The sequence below is a fragment of the Amphiura filiformis genome, chromosome 2, assembly GCF_039555335.1.
Source record: "Amphiura filiformis chromosome 2, Afil_fr2py, whole genome shotgun sequence".
Lineage (NCBI taxonomy): Eukaryota > Metazoa > Echinodermata > Ophiuroidea > Amphilepidida > Amphiuridae > Amphiura > Amphiura filiformis.
In genome coordinates this window covers 62,764,571-62,781,932 of record NC_092629.1, presented here as the reverse complement: position 1 = coordinate 62,781,932, position 17,362 = coordinate 62,764,571, and positions in this window count along the sequence as shown.

Sequence of the window (17,362 nt, the reverse complement as noted above, 5' to 3'; positions counted from 1 at the left end):
ATTATGAGCCCCCAGGGAGGAGATAAATTCAAACGGCTCGCCAAAATCGCTTGCCCCCCCCTCTCGGCCTGCCAAAAATCGCTTGCCCCCCCCCTCTCGGCCCGCCAAAAATTCCCCCCCCTTGCGCATGCCAAATTTTTGGGATCCCAATTTACAAACCTTAAATGGTCTATATACCTGTTGCGAGCGCAGCGAGCAGGAAAATTTGCATATTTAAGCGTTTCCGTACTGTTTTTCTAAGCCTTTTTAGAGCATTTTATTTAAAAGGCACCCCATGAATGTGTGCCAACAATCGCTTGCTCCCCCTCTCGGCTTGCCAAAAATTGCTTGCCCCCCTTTTGGCTCGCCAAAAATTTCTTGCCCCCCCCCCCCAATTTTACCCTCCCCCAGGGCTCATAATTATTGCACAGCTCCTTACTCAATCCCTATACTGCTCAATGACCCCATTTACTAACCTACTTAACCAATCAACCTACCTAGCGATCAACAGATCAAGCAATCGATGAATGAATTAATCCAATCAACTAATCCGAATCAACTTGATATACTCTCCCCCCTTTCTGAATCTATCCATCTCTCTCATTCACTCACATAATCAATCAATCAAACAATCAATCAATCAATCGATTAATCGATCTAAATCAAACTAAACTAAATGAACGAATAACTAAATAGATAAATAAATAAATATATAAATAAGTAAAATTTATAAATAAATAGATAAATTAATCAATAAATGAGTGGATGAGTCAACAAAATATTTAAAACAAAATCAAATGAATAAATCCAATCAGCTTATCAATCAACTTGATACTTCACCCTACTCACAAGCTCTCTTTCTGACTCACACAATCAACCAATCAATCAATATATTAATCGATTATTAAATAAATAAATATATAAGTGACTAAATAAAATAAATAGATAATAAAATAAATGAATAAATGTTAATTAATTAATTAATTAATTAATTAATTAATTAATTAATTATTAATTAATTAATTAATTAATTAATTAATTAATTAATTAATTAATTAATTTATTTATTTATTTATTTATTTATTTATTTATTTATTTATTTTTATTTATCAGTCTATAATAATAAATCGATAAATAGGCCTAATAATTGCCATTCTATGTTATTCTAGATAATAACCTATTGAGCAATAATTCGTCCTGCATGTCTTGATAATTCGTATGGACCCTGTATGAGACTGCATGCGCACCCCGACACCGCTATTGCCCGTAGTAGCCCCACTCATTAAAGGGAATATTCGATCCGGTTATCCGGTCTTTTGTCCATTCGCGTATCAAAACAAAGACACGGTATTTACATACAGGTACACCTATACACACATACCCGTCGTTTAATATAGGCCTACGGATAAAATAAAAGCTATTAGGCCTAATATAGGGTCTACGAAATTTTTTATTAGGCCTATAGTGTCAGCTTCTAGATAATTATGAGAACCAAATTTGTTGTGATCAAGGTACCCCGGGATGCAAGGTCGCCAGAGCCAAGCCAAATCACTGTCAAGCCAACCGTGCAATAAATACGCGTTTAAAATTTAAAATTGTCTAAAAGACCAGTCGTTCTGAGCTGCTCTGCTTTAAAACTAATTCATCGGATCCTAAAGAACAGTGCACTCGATCAATTAGGCAACGGAGAGTGCAACGGCATAATATGCATAGCAACAACGGGTCCAGCACACGGAATTACCCGTGTGCTTCTATACCAGACTACGCAAAGTACTAGCTTGGCATCAGTATTACTGTGTGCTTCTGGATACAAATCACTCAGTATATACAGATGCTTCTGTATGATACTGGTGATTTCACTGCCGTGAAAAAATCATCAAAATAATCACTGATATAAGGTGTTTTTCAACAAAAGCAGTTTTTGGCAGGATGCTCATCCTACCTAAGCATCCCACCAAAAACTGCGTTTGTTGCAAACTCCCATCACTTCCCTGCTCCCATATATCAGTGTGTTTTTTTTTATGATTTTCTGATGTGTTCTCAAAAATGGGCAAGTGGATGTAAGGGGTTTTGAAACAAAGCTCTTCATTTATGTATCTATATTTATTTATTCATTTATCTATTCTATTGATAAATTGCTTATGTTTATTTATATATTTATTTAAAGGGGCATTTCGTGATCCACAGCCTCATCCCCCACTTTTTTTTTTCCCAAAAAAGTTGAGATTTTTACACCACTGGATACCTCTGGCTACATAATGTTTATGTACCAAATATTTCTTGCAGATTAATTCGTTTAGCAAAAATATCGCCAAATTTGAATTCGTTCTGGTGCACCAGAACGAAATTACAACACATTGTCTATGGAGCAGTGTAATACACATAATCATGCATAACTCGCAAACGCAAAATCGGAATCAACTGAAATTGTGGAAATAAGCTTTTGTCGTGGATATCTACTGAAAAATGTCATAAAAAGAGGATGCTAGGATCACGAAATCCTCCTTTAATCAAATACTTAAGCTTTTATCTTATGTGTATAACCTTGTTTTGCTGCATACTAGGCGGTTACCCGTATTTGGCGGTTCTCGGCTGGGCGCGATCACCTGGCTGATGGCGGGGCGTATGGGATACCCACCAAGTTTCATGCCCATCCGACAATTTTTACTTATTTGACCTCATATGACCCCTAGTGACCCCTAAATGACCTTCCCAAAATTTAGCTCGAAATTGTGACTGTACCCACCAAGTTTCATGCCCATCCGACAATTTTTACTTATTTGACCTCATATGACCCCTGGTGACCCCTAAATGACCTTCCCAAAATTTGGCTCGAAATGGTGACTGTACCCATCAAGTTTCATGCCCCTTCGACAGTTTTTACTAAATAGACCTCAGATGGCCCCTGGTGACCCCAAAATGACCTTCCAAAAATTTGGCTCTAAATGTTGACTGTACCGTACCCACCAAGTTTCATGCCCATATGACAGTTTTTAGTTATTTGACCTCAGATGACCCCTGGGTGACCCTGGATGTCCCCAAAATGACTTTCCAAAAATATGGCCCTAAATGTTGACTGTACCGTACCCACCAAGTTTCATGCCCATATGACAGTTTTTAGTTATTTGACCTCAGATGACCCCTGGGTGACCCCGGATGTCCCCCAAAATGACTTTCCAAAAATATGGTTCTAAATGTTGACTGTACCCACCAAGTTTCATCATGATGCAGTCATGTCTACAGTAGAATTCATCTCGACCTTTGCAGGACTTAAACCCCATTAAAAGCTATTAAACCAAGATAACACTCATTGAAACAGCTCAACTGATTAAATCGGATCTTCTCTGGTTGTGCACAAGTGTCTGTTTTACATGTGCGATATCGCAATAAAGCTGGTATTATAGCTTCAGTTCATGATGCAGTCATGTCTACAGTAGAATTCAATTCGACCTTTGCAGGACTTAAACCCCATTAAAAGCTATTAAACCAAGATAACACTCATTGAAAACAGCTCAACTGATTAAATCACATCTTCTCTGGTTAAATACACACATCATATGTTTCTGCTTTTACACGTACAATGGAGCAATGCGCTGGGATTATAGTTTCAGTTGGGTGAACGATTATAAAGCGAGCGCTAGAGAACAATTGTGTGTGGTCTTTGTTTACGAAATGAGACAATACGTGCTTATTGTTAACCAGCGTTCTTGAAAATGAGAAACATGGTGGTTTGCAGACTTAACACGGTTTGGAAATCATTTCTTCATATTTTTGGTGTTATCTGTCGTTTACATATCCTTCCTAAAACACCAAAGTGCGAATATTTCCAAACATCTAAATTAGCTAAAATTTAGGACATGTTACAAAACTATATTGTCTAGAATTTTAGAAGAGTACTTTTAATATTGGCCGGTTATTTTTCACACAGCGACGTTAACTAGGCAATGTACTATTACCTATAACATTAACTAAAACACCAAAGTGCGAATATTTCCAAACATCTAAATTAGCTAAAAATTTAGGACATGTTACAAAACTATATTTTCTAGAACTTAAGAAGAGTACTTTTAATATCGGCCGGTTATTTTTCACACAGCGACGTTAACTAGGCATATCCCCATACTTTTAACGTAGGCTATTTGTAGAGGTCACGCGTCAATGGGAAAGAGCACTGTGTATTATGTATAGGAAAACGGACAGTAACTGCAGTATGTGGGTAACCGATTATAAAGGAAACGAAAGGAAACAATGGTATGTGTACCTTTGTTCACGAAATGAGACAATGGCCTGCTTTTTGTAAACCAGCATTCTTGAAAATGAGCAACATAATGATTGTTGACTTAACACGGTTTGGAAATAATTTCTTCATATTTTTGGTGTTATCTGTCGTTTACATATCCTTCCTAAAACACAAAAGTGCGACCCTCTCCAAACACCTAAATTAGCTAAAAATTTAGGACATGTTACAAAACTATATTTTCTAGAATTTCATAGAATAGTTTAAATGTAGCTTGTACCGTTTTTTTGTGGCATCCTTCAGAACGGAGCGGTCCGTTACCAATAGGCCCCTATAGCTCAATATTTTCGGTCAAATATCCATTCAATTAACACGGGGAGTTGGCTAGCTATGAGCTAGCTATGCTTTGCCCTCACTCATATTCTACGAAAGTGCGACCCCTTCTGAACATCTAACCTAGCTGTAATTTTAGGTCATGTTAGAGAAATATATTTGCTAGAAGTTTGGAGAATAGCTTAAATATTGGCTGGTTATTTTTCACACAGTGATGTTAACTAGGCAATGCCCATATACCTATAACATACACTGTTTGTAGAGGTCACGCGTCAATGGTGAGAGCACTGTGTATTGTGTATAGGAAAACGGACAGTAACTGCAGTATGTGCCCATACGACAGTTTTTACATCAGAATTATTACCATTGCAAGATGGTTTAGGGGCCTAAAGCTAGCATTTCAAGTATCTCTTATAAGCTAATAACAAATGGTGCCCGCTGGAATCTCTTGAGGCATTGTCTTTTTTTAAAGACATTTCTTGTTTGAGACATTTTTCAAAGCAATTCCTACTCTCAACAGTGTCAATAATATTTTTAAAGCGAACGCAATATATCTTCGCTTAGGAATGTCCGATTTCCCCGGGCCGATTTCATTGGGGAAAACGGCGTTGTGGAGAAAATATCTCTATATAGATATGTAAACACTCAAAATTTATAACCTGCCCAAAGGTGTCTCTTTTTGATATACCACGTCACATATTATTCGTCATCCGGGTGTTCAAGCTTGTTCAGGTTATTTTGGGACAGACTGTACACATTGTGGGATAGGCTTTTATGACGGGAATTCATAACAATTCCCCGGGGGGTTCGGACAAGAGAAAATATCTCTATATAGATATGTAAAACACTCAAAATTTATAACCTGCCCAAAGGTGTCTCTTTTTGATATTCGTCATCCGAGTGTTCAAGCTTGTTCAGATTATTTTGGGACAGACTGTACACATTGAGGGATAGGCCTAGGCTTTTATGACGGGAATTCATAACAATTCCCCGGAGGGTTCGGACAAGTTTAGAACTGTCAAGCTTTTGTCAGGAGTAGCTCTGACTTCTTCCGGACCTAAGAATGAGACATGTTGACCGCCCCTTGCCTACTGATGGCTCTGAAAAGAGCCGTTCACCGAAGACTGCCCCTTGTCAACAGAAAACAAGCAGACCTCGCCTATCTGTTAAATTTAAAGGTTTGGTGGCTCTGAAAAGAGCCGTTCACTGAAGACTGTCCCTTGTCAACAGAAAACAAACAGACCTCGCCTATCTGCTAAATTTAAAGGTTTCATATTGCAAATACCTTCTCATTTGCCTCTTAGACTTTTTCCAGCGCCTACTTAGCACGGTACCAGACACTCCAAAACGCGTTCATACTGTGCCAAAACTGCCGTATCTTTCTTAAATCTTGAGGTAACAATCTGGTTTGCTCGATAAATGATAATTTGTTATGTTTACATTCAGTACTTTTAGCTAGATAAAAATACTCAAAAGTTCAAGAGTAGCAAATTTGGATTTAAACACAACATGTGTGAAATACTTTCTATGGAGGAAGGAGTCAAAAGTCATAATTTTACTCATTTTTCACTCTTTACAAGGTCAGAACTTGGCAAAGAAATGGGGTATTGACCTGGTTTGGTTTGTATTTACAGATATAAGATGTTAGCTTTGGGAATAACACAGAACTTTGATGATCAATCATCATTTAGGAGAAGCAAAAGTTAAATTTCTGAATTAGATCGACTTTGGTATTCCAGTGTGCGTTGCCTGTGTGCTTGGTCACTTTCCACTCACTGTGCGTGTAATTTGACTCTTGCATGCATAGACTGTGGTAAGTTCTACGACGTACCAATGAGAAAAAAAGGCATTATATTTGCAATATGTTGGCTTTGAAAAAGAGCTGTTCACTGAAGACTGCCCCTTGTCAACAGAGAACATGTAGACTGCATATACTGTAATGAAGTATACAGCTTACCAGGAACCGTTTGGTCACTCATGGATCGATCGATCGATCGGTTCGGTTTTTCAAAAAAGTTTTCTTTGTAAAACTTACTTTTTATCACAAAATACGGTTTTATTCATTCATTCATTCATTCATTCATTCATTTATTTATTTCCACAATTCACATATAAATACAAAATACGCATTAAAATACCATCAAAGAATCATGGAGGAGATGGCCGAAAGGCCAGTAAGGCCAGCGGTAGCCATCCCTTTAACAGAAAAGTTACCAAACAGAAAATTCAACAGCAAATAATAAAAATTAAAAACAACAAACAAACAAACAAGAAACAAAAAAAAAAAACTACAATGCTCGTCAATTAATCATATTTTGAAATTAAGTGTCTTTTGTACACGTTCCGGAAATGTTTCACTGAATAAGACGCTCTTAAAGATTTTTGCAATGAGTTCCATAATATAGGACCAGCTGTACGGACAGCGTGATCGGTGAAAACCCTGCTATTTTTAGTCAAGTTATAGTTATTAGCGTTTCTTGTTTGGTAATCATGAATATTAGATCGTAGGGTAAATAAACTGTCAAATAAGCTCGGTAATTCATTAATACTGTACTTATACATAAAAACTCCCAATTCTAATTTATAGGTGTCATTGTTTGCTAAAATGTTATATTTGGCAAACAAGGGGGCTGTATGACTTCTGTAATGACTACTGGCAACTGTCCGTATCGCCCATTTTTGGAGTTTCACAATTTTATCCAAATATGTTTTACATGTGTTTCCCCAAATTAATATTCCATAGTTCAAATAAGGTTGAATAAAGGTACAATATAGAGTATAAAGAATGCGATCTGGTACAAAGAATTTGAGTTTGTTCATTACACCAATATTCCTTGAAATAGTTTTTGCTATACAGTTAATATGACACCTCCATGTTAAGTTTTCGTCTATGAGTACTCCCAGGAATTTGGTATTATCTACCCTTTCTAGAACGATTTCGTCTAAAATTATCTTAACATCTACATTACAGACAGTTGTTGTTGAATCAATATTTATTCAATTCTTGGACGTCATATGTGGTGTTCCCAGAATCATATAATTGGTTTTACTGGCATTTACTGATAATTTGTTTGCTCTGAACCAATTACTGACTTCCTTTAGTTCATTGTTAATTAACCAAAATTTGCTTCTTATATCTTTATGCGAGTATAGTATTGTGGTGTCGTCTGCAAACAGAATAAAGCTAAGTACGTTAGATGTGTTAACAATATCGTTTATATAAAGTATAAATAGTAGAGGTCCCAATATGGAACCTTGAGGGACACCGCATATGATATCTTTCATTTTGGATTCACACGAGTTATAATATACATATTGTTTCCTGTTACTTAAGTAATTCCTAAACCAGTCCAGTACAATGCCTCGGAATCCGTAGTGTTCTAATTTGTGGGCTAATATGTTATGGTCTATAGTATCAAAAGCCTTTGAAAGGTCTAAAAATACTCTAATAGTAGTTTCATCTTTTTCTACCGCATTATTAATTTTATCCACTAAATGTATAATGGCCATATAAGTAGAGTGATTGCTGCGGAAGCCAAATTGATTATCATTAAGTATTTTATGACTGTCAATATAAGCAATACATCTATTAAAACCAATCTTTCAAGTATCTTTGAAAAACAAGGCAATACCGATACTGGGCGATAATTCGAAAACACTTCAGCGTCTTCTTTTTGTAGATTGGTATTACCTTTGCTACTTTTAATTTTTGAGGGACAATACCTGTTGTGATAGAAAGATTGAAAATTGAGGCAAGTGGCTTTACAATTTCGTTTGCTACCCTTTTGATAATGAAGTTTCCAATATTATCGCAACCAGCACTTTTGTTCTGATTGAATTTATCTATGATTTTAATAATTTCTGGTTCTATAATAGGTTTCATATACATGCTACTAGATACGGGATTATCTAGATAATCAAAATAGTCTTTTCCCGATTTATGAATATTTGCTGCAAGTTTCGGACCTATGTTCACAAAATATTTATTAAAATGATCACATATTTCTTGGGGATCTAAAATAGTAGCAGTATTGTCATTATTGTCCGTCTTAAATTTATTTTTAGTTTGCTGATTTTTACCACGTCCAATAATGCTATTAATTGTTTTCCACGTCTGTTTCATATTATTATTTAGCTTGTCTATAACCAATTTACCTCAGCATAGAATGGTTGAGCCCTTTGCAGTGGCGTACCGTGGCCGCCCCAACCCCGGGGGGCTGAAGAAGAAACAATTTTGCCGCCCCTTCCTTAACAGCCCGAAAAGGTTGACCCAATTTTTTTCTCGGTCGTTTGAAAAAGTGAAGAGCAAAAAAAAAAAAAAAAAAAAAATTTTTAGCGCTAGCACCTAAAAGTAACCATTTTTTAAATTTTTTATGCTTTTTCAATTTTATCGCCCTTTTTCATTGCTAATTCGTTTTGCCGCCCACTTCGTTTTTGCCGCCCCTGCTTTTTGCCGCCCCTTCTTCTTACGCCGCCCTTCGTTTTTGCCGCCCCCTACTTTGACCCCGGGGGCTGGCGCCCCAAAGCCCCCCCCCAAAATACGCGCCTGCTTTGTCATGTTCGTTATGGTTTGTATTCATTGCAAATCGGCCTCTTTAGTTCAGCCAATGGGCGTTTAGTTTGTGCATTGTGACGTTGTTTGCCGGGTTTCTTGTCTGCAATGGCTCAGAGTGGATCGAGATGAATTTTTCACCCATAAATCAAATGTATTGAATTAAATGAAGATTTTGTTCATAAATAGATTTTGTCATGTGTTTGTCACACATGGCGTTTCTATACTCCATAGTTTTAAAGAAATAGCTAGTTAAAATCAGGTGGTGGCCGCATTGCATTCTCTAAATTCAGTAAATTTTCATCGTCAACCGTGTAATTGAATGGGATTATTTTGAAATTTTAAAACGCTTGAAATATCACAAACAAATAGGCCTATGTTGATAAATAATATAAATACAAGCTAAAACCGTTGGGGTTCGATAATGAACCCCACAAAACTAACCGACTATATTGGAAAATGCCATACGGCCCAGGTGGTGGCCGCATTGCATTCTCTAAATTCAGTAAATTTTCATCGTCAACCGTGTAATTGAATGGGATTATTTTGAAATTTTAAAACGCTTGAAATATCACAAACAAATAGGCCTATGTTGATAAATAATATAAATACAAGCTAAAACCGTTGGGGTACGATAATGAACCCCACAAAACTAACCGACTGTATTGGAAAATGCCATACGGCCGGGCGGTTTCACAAGTTGCCGGCTCGATCATGTCATCCGCCGCCTGATACGGCCGGGCGGTTTCACAAGTTGCCGGCTCGATCATGTCATCCGCCGCCTGGTTAAAATGTGACATTTTTGGTACAAAATGACAAAAATCATTAAATATAGTAACCGTTGCCATGGAAACAGAATAGAACGCACGGGTTACAAATTTGCCGACATGGCAGAAAAGATTCTCCACGAACATTTTGATGATTTGTCCATTTACATCTGTCCAACGACGCGAAAATTTCATGGGATTGGCCTCTATACTGAAACAACATAAGGGACCGTTCACAATTTATGCCGGGGAAAGCGGGAGTTTTGTCAAAAATCTCGACAAAACAGTTTGCGTTCACCCCTCGCATCCACTCAAAATTCTCGGATCCCCCCTTATTTCCCCCCTCATGGTTCAAGTAAAAAAATCAGATTCCTCCTCACGACCCCCCCAATCGGATTCACTCTTAAAACTTGCACTCCTCCCGGCGTAGATATTGAACGGTCCCTAACAATGACATTTGTCACAATGCAAATAATATAAGTACACGAAAATAATAATTGATATGCTGTTAATCAGCAGTCTGTTTATTCACATCGACTTGACTCGTCCCTTTAAAACTGTATACACATGATACAAACACTTTGTCGTAGTTTCTACTAATTTACAATGATCCTACATTCTCACAAATAAAAGTTCGACTTCAGGCCTACTGAACACACATTTAAAATGGACCTTTCAAGTTGAAATCCATACACCCCCTATGGAAGACATTATCTTAATCTCCCACACAGGGGGTGTAGATTTCAAATAGAGTCGCCCATTCATGTAATTTAAAGTTCTGTGTGGAAGATTAAGGCCGAGTCTTAACAGGTATAGCCCACGGCTAGCTCAAAGAAATGTTTATCATGAGCGGTTCTTTTAAAGACTCCTTTCAGATTAACGTAGAACCCTCTTAGGACCTCTTTGGTCAAGAACCAAATAAATTATAAGAGTTCTTGGAACAAAAAGGTTTGCTGCATTATTCTCTCAAGCTAAATGGTTCTTTAAACCTGTTAAAGAAGTAAAAACTGTTTTATTTTGTTGGTTTCTTAGAAGGGTTTTGTATAGAGAACAGAAAGGTTCTATGTTGAACCTTTACTTCTTAGAGTATAAAAATTCTACTTTATTTTATTGTTACAATTATTTACAGGATAGTATTTACAATAATGGGCTATTCCAACTGGAATATAGCCGCCCCCGACATGGCCTTATTATCACACACAGGGAATGTGAATTTCAAATAGGGTTAGGGGGAGGGCCTATCTATAAATGGATGACTCCATTTTTAAATCTACACCTCCTGTGTGGGAGATTAAGGTCGTGTCTTCCTTTATTGGGGGGGGCGGGTGTATAAAATTGGACTAGCCCAATCCATCGTTGCAAGCGGTTTCATGATGAGAACTGAAAGGTTTTCTGTTCAAAAATGGTCGAACCCCCATATGATCCAGTGACGTAGCTATGATATTGTCGGGGGGTCCATGTTGAGGGACAGGGGGACTCAACTTATTCCAAAACCCGGTCCAAAAACGGGTCCAAAAACTGACACTGAAGCCCAAAAGATAAACAGGTCACACCTATTTTATCCGCGCATCAGCATATCCACTCCCCTCCAACGGAGGGCGCCACGCCACTGAATATATCTACCATTTGTTTTTCCTCATTGATTACAAAATTTTCAGAAATACCGATCACTAGTGCTATATATGCGATTTTTATCTTAAATACTAAAAACGTTGGATAAAAACTTTAATTTCTTTATTTACATTGTGCTATTCCAGAAAATAAGTGCACACCCCCTATAGAGGAGTAATTTTTCAATAAAAGAAATGTCTGGATTTCCGAGTTTGCTTTCTGAAAATGACTGGAATTCTAGTTGCCAAAGTTAAGTACTAGAAAAACCTTGGAAATGCAATAAAATGAATGAAAAATCACGGAAATGTCCTAAATGGACTCTCAAATTGAGGATATCCCATACTGAACAATATTTTGCTGGATTTTTTCGCCTCAACAATCACGACTGGACAAAAAGTCCGGGAATCCAAATTCCTTTTTGTGGCGCCCTCTACGGAGGCGCGCCACAATATAGGCATGACTTTGTGAAAAGCTTCTAATTTCACTCTTGCTAGATTGACTTCGCAATTGTTTTGCTAAAATTATGCCCAGCTCAGAAATAAAACCACAATTTGCTTGAATTTTATTTTATTATTGTTTTCTGATATGCACGGGATAAAATGGTGAGCGTATATTCTTTGTTTAAAATACAAAATTAGGATTTATAAAAACACCAAATAAATCCTGACCTTTGTATGCGTTCAACCAGTTTACCGTGTGCCTTAGAACCCGATAGACGGTGACATTTGACCATACACTAGGATCCACAACATGCTCATCTATCATGGGAACAGTTCTTAAACCCTAATACATTTGTACATTCATCCTTTGAAAAATTGGATACACAAACTCATACTCTGCAACTTGAGGTCAAATTTTGCACTATGATTATGTAATTGAGGTTATTGGACTGTGCCATTGGGATGAGACTCTTGTGGTCCATAGTGATAAGATCAATTAACGAGGCCTCTTAAACTGATGGATTTTGTTTGCTAATTATACCATAGAATCTATATAGCGGTTATTGCCAAAGTTGCAATATTGTGGCACAATTGGGCGGCAAACTGTATGCAAACAACACGGCATATTAATTATACATGTTCTACATTGTTGTATTTTAAAACACTGAAGACCAAAATTGACTAGCTACTACCTCCATGATTGGATTAAGTAAATAACTAAATCCTGTTATCTACCCAGCAATGTTTGCTTATCTTAATAACTGTAACAAACTGTAGTGTACTAAATGGTATAAGACAGAAAAGGCAAACAGACAGAAATTTAGAGTTTTAAATTAGAGAGTTGACAGGAAGTTGTAAGAGTTAAATTGTTATGGATATGATTGGTGTAAGCGCGAATATGTTGAATGCCAGATCAAAGTCATCCGAGGTGAATTAAGTAATGTCAATCACAAGTTGTTACAGGTCATTTGAGGTGGACTAAGTTTATATTTGGATTGTCAGAACACCTTCCCCAATCAAACACATTTCTCTTGCCTTTGATCATCTTCCCTAGAAAAATCATTATAATACCAAATCTACACACCATGGAATTCACCATATCACGTCCAAGTTCACATTGGGCGCCACATTCCTTTTTTAAAGGAATTTTTATATAATATAGCTGTGCATCTATTTACTGGAACGGCCCATTTAAGCGACTAATATTATAGACTATGGGACATGGGCATTTATCTTTCACTTCCGTAGTCCACTCTTGGGCAGAACATAAAAACATAACAAATCAAGAGTAAATATATATCTGAATTAATATCCAAAAAGTTCCCACGTTTTACTTTACTCATTTAGGAGTTATTTGGGGTTAAAAATGTGTTTTTCGTGATTTTTTTCCATTTTTGTCCAAAAATGTCAAATATTAAAATAGCTGTAACTTTAAAAATAAATTGAGTAGAAATTTCATTTCTATTGTAGATGTTACATGTCATATGGATTTCCAACACTGGTGAATAAAAATGTCATAGCACAACTCTAAAATATAAAAAATGGCAAAAAGATATTTTTGTGCTATTTTGGCCATTTTTAACCTAAAAATGTAATTTTGCATGGGAAAAAAAATATATATATTTTCTTGATTTAAAAAATATGTCATTATATCAACCTAGTTATTCTGAACAAAAAAGTTAATGATGGTGAATGTCTGTGACCTATAGTTTTTGATCTGTGGCCCTTTCAAATTCACATATGGACTAAAATAGCATGTTTTTGTCAATTTTTCCAATATTAGGCTGAAAATGGTACTTTTTGTAATTTTAACAAAATTTTCAGTGTTTGGAAAGTGGGAACTTCACATATATTATGGATATATTATAGTACTTTCATTTTAAGCTAGTTGTAGATCCACTGGTAGCTCGGTTTCCATGGCAGAAGCAATTATATCGTCAATTTTACTACTTTCAATGCAGCAAAATCATTTTAGTCATCATTTTACTGCATTGAAAGTAGATAAATTGCTGCTACCACAGTAGTGGGCATACTAGTGGATCTTGAAATAGCTTAACATTAAAGTACAATTACATGTTCATATTATTAAGTGAAGTACCCAATTTCAAAAACTAACAAGTTGGTTAAAATGGCCATAAAGGACCATTTTTGGCGTAATATTGGAAATATTGAACAAAAACATGCTATTTTAGTCCATATATGAATTTGAAAGGGCCATAGATCAAAAACTATAGGTCACAGACATTCACCATCATTAACTTTTTTGTTCAGAATAACTAGGTTGACATAATGACATATTTTTTAAATCAATAAAATTTATATTTATATTTTTCCCCATGCAAAATTACATTTTTAGCTCAAAAATGGCCGAAATAGCACAAAAATATGGTTTTTGCCATTTTTTTATATTTTAGAGTTGTGCTGTGACATTTTATTCACCAGTGTTAGACATCCATGTAATATGTAACATCTACAATAGAAATGAAATTTCTACTCAATTTATTTTGAAAGTTACAGCTATTTTAATATTTGACATTTTTGGGCAAAATGGAAAAAATCACAAAAACACATTTTTAACCCCAAATAACTCCTAAATTACACAGTAACGTGCAACTTTTGAAAGTGGGAAATGTTATATTATTGATCAGTGATATAATAGCTATTTTCATGTATAAACCATCCTCTACCCAGAAAGGGAGAACGAAAACTACTTTCTGAAGCACTTAGCAAGCCTTGTCCCATGGTCTATTAGGCCTATCATGATTATATTAGAATTTAAGCATTTAAAATAATTTCTTGGGCCCGGACCCACCATGTGGATAATGGATAATGCGGCCTATAATGAATCGTATCTTTGCATTAAAATTATTAACTCAAAACGTTTTTAAAATGTTTTAAACCGCGGTTATATTTTGGGATTTGCTTTTGGTAAAAACGTTTTAATAACATTAAATGTCGGGTTAGGCATTTAAAACATTATAAAAACAATGAATGATGGGGTTAATGTTTCGGAATTCTATTGTGCAAAAAACATTAAGAATACTTGGTATTCATTTAAAAATAATATAAGTACTGAAAATGAATAATATTGTCATTTATCTATAATTATAATACATAATCATATTCAATTCATTATAACAACAATAATATTATCAAGTTTCTATACATTTAAAACAACAATAACGCATTTTCTTTATATTGCAATTGTTATACTTGAGCTGTTAAACACAGCACAATATTAAAAATTTTCTTAACGCATCTAAACATTACATATAGACACAAAATAATGTAATAAAACACTCGAATTACTCGATAGAAGAAAATCAACACACAATCGACACAATCAACAAAAAAAAAAACATACCGGGCTATATAATATAGTACCTGGGGCTACAGTCGAAATACATACACCCCCTAAGGACGGCATGACCTTAATCTCTCAAATATAGGGAGTGTGAAATTCAAGGGGTTACCTGAATGACTCCATTTGAAATCTACACCCCTTCTGATGAGAGATTTATGTCATGTCTTCCATAGAGAGTGTATGAATTTCAAATGGAAAAGGCTTACTCCATTTTTATAATTGAAGACCGAATTAAAAGTTTGCGTCTGACGTCTATGGCCCCCTTGGCTTGCCATAGACGTCAGGGCAAAGGCGCACCGTGTATTTTTGGTCTGGTTGACAGGACGACATAGGCCATACACTGCAAAATATATTACTCAACATTGAGTAAAAAGGTCACAACTCAATAAATGAGTAAAAAATTACACAACAATGAGCTCATATTGATAAATATTACCACATTGAGGGTGTATCTATTAAAATGAGCTCAATATTATTTACTCAATTTGAGTAATGTTTTACTTATTTTGTTGAGCTGCGACCTTTGTACTCAAGTTGAATAAAATATTTCTAAGAGTGTTATACGCAAACTAGTCTTTTAATTCGGTCTTCAATTTATATGGTATGTCAAAAAAGTCCAAATAATCGTTTATCTAATGCTATTATAGAAGATTCCCAAAGTAAGCAGGAACGTGTAGTTTACTTCATATCACTTCATTAAAAGCAACATTCAAACCTAAATTGTACTACAGGCGCTCAATAATATTAACTTCGCTGACATACGCTGCACAAACTATAGGCCTATAGCCTACCTTTAAGGTTCGCGGCCTGACATAATACCTTTTTTTAACTCAACAAACTCAACAAATACCAAAATGAGAAAACACCATAAGTCCATAACCATCTTAAAAAAAGTTTGATCTTAAAAGATCAAACTTTTTTTGTCACCCTGTATAATACAACCGTCTTTCAGGTCACCCTGTATGTCTGTTTGAACGGATCATAGTATTACGTGTACCGCCATCCGTGGTACAAACTAGTGATGATAGGCTAGATGGTATTATGGACCAAGATATGCTCATAGTCGATGACACAGTCCAATATAGCCTTCATTCAACAACTATAGATCAAACGTTGACCTTAAATTATGGAAAACGAGCTTTTGTTCCCAACATATTCAAAGTTTACAAGAGTTATACAAGTGCCATGCATATTCAGTTTAAGTTTACCGTTGCCTTGATGTATGAGAATACTCGACATCCTTGTGTTTTGTCGTATAGGATCTTACATTTATCCTTTAATTAATTTAATATTGTTTTCTTGCAAGAAGCCCCGGATAGGAGCATTAAACCAAGTTCCTCATGTTTCTCAGTACTGCAACTTTAAGTGGACTGTAGGCTACATAGGGCCTAGACCTAGGTTTTCACCCTCATTTTATTTGAATTTAGTAAAGGCAACTAAAGCTCTTTAATGTGCTTGATAGTACACTTCGCGAGATGAGACTTGGCAATTCAAACTTGTGTGTTGTTGTTGTTGTTTTTTTCCTCGATGCAAAAAAATGTGTTTGCAGAATTTGTTCTCACTGCTGCCAAAGTATGCATGGCGTCCTCTAGAGTCTATGAGCCATTTTATTTTGCATTGATTTTGATTATAAATTGTGAATACCGGTACGCCTAGGCCTATATGAGGAATTTAAGCCAAGATCATCAATTATATTATTGGTAAAACAATAAACTACATATAGAAACTAAAAATTGATCATGAAAATGTGTCAGATATAGATGTGCTTCAACAAAACATATGTGATGCGATCAAGCAAAATCAGTCGGAACTCGGAAATATTGATTTTGAGATATAGCCAAATAAAGGAAATATTTCGTATTGTTTCATATTGTTTTGGAAACTCTTCAATTGCCCATATCTTTTGAACTGGTTGTTCAATTTCAATGGGGTTTTCTGCAAAATGCAACTTTGTAAATGCCGTTTACTCTCCTATAAGAAACTGAAAATTGAATATTTCCGAGTTCCGAGTGATTTTGCTTCATCGCATCACATATATCAATCATGAGGACGATGTCAAGAAAAGTACATTGCAGCACG